This window comes from Gekko japonicus, unplaced genomic scaffold (genome assembly GCF_001447785.1).
Source record: "Gekko japonicus isolate JY-2015 unplaced genomic scaffold, Gekko_japonicus_V1.1 scaffold362, whole genome shotgun sequence".
Classification (NCBI taxonomy): Eukaryota; Metazoa; Chordata; class Lepidosauria; order Squamata; family Gekkonidae; genus Gekko; species Gekko japonicus.
The window spans coordinates 1223389-1224656 of record NW_015160220.1 but is presented as its reverse complement, the minus strand read 5'-3'; positions in this window follow the sequence as shown (position 1 = coordinate 1224656).

The window sequence follows — 1268 nt, the reverse complement described above, 5'->3', positions numbered from 1 at the left end:
AAAAGTCATATTGTGAAACTGCCTAGAAAATAATAAGTGAAAAGACAAAACATACCAGGCAGAATTTTGTTCTCCATAAACTTGATTCTAACCAGTAATTCATCATAGTATACATTACTTTAACCATGAGAGAAATTAGATAATTTTAAACCTAAGCATTGCTAGCATGTCCATATATATATATATATATATCAAGCTGGTAATGTCTTAATTGAAAACCAGCAATCATGGTGAAGGTTTCCCCCTGAATCTGAAATTATAATGATTTTTTTTTTCGGTCTATACCCCTACATTGTATCAAATATTTCAGGGAACAGTTGAACAGTGAATTTTATAGCAGGTTTCCAGTGTAGTACTCCTGAACTATGGTTACACCCTTCTAAGTCCATTGTCTCCAATGAATTTATAAGAGTTACCTCTGCTTAGGGCCATATTGTTCATCATTCACAATTAACCCCAAATGACAATTTTCAGATCCCTGCCTCTTAAATAGTTAACTGTTTTCCTGGAATATTCCTAGCATATTGTTATCAAAACCATAACATGAAGGACTTCTGGGGAGGCATGAAACAACATGGCTGCCTAAGCCTTTTGCTACACCCGACCCTCCTCCTCATCCACCCCCATCTGTGATCAATAACAGTGATCAAAGCTTCAATAGATGGATAAAGCTGCAGGATCGATCCAACAACCAAATCCTTTTAAATATAAGAAGGTACAATCCATCCTTAACCCAGTACCAGCGACGGAAAAATCAGGCCTGCGCTTATTGTACTCAGCTAAAATGGCACCCGGAATAGAGGAGACTGATAAGGCCTCATCTCTGGTAACACACGCAGAACCGACAAAGGAGCTGACGAAGGCACTATCTCTTATGGAGAAAACAATTTTGGAAAACATATCAGCCCACTTTAAACCTCTGTATGAACAATTAGGCACGATGCAGAACTCCCTCACAGAAACAAAACAAGTAGCAGAGACTGCCATCAACAACAGCACATCGAATCAAAACAACATACAGCAATTGCAGCAGCTCGAAGATATCCTGGCAGAAAAAGCACTAAGAGGTGACATGGCACTTCGGCAGAACAACCTCAAAATCAGAGACCCTCCCGAGATGTCATAGTGTCCTTCTTAGATCTCAGATACAGAAAGAAAATCCTTCTAGTGGCAAGACAAAAAGAACACCTCACATATCTGGAGGGGGGAAATTGAAATCTTCCCTGATTTACCGAAGGAGGACCTCTTGAAGCGACGACAGTTAAAAC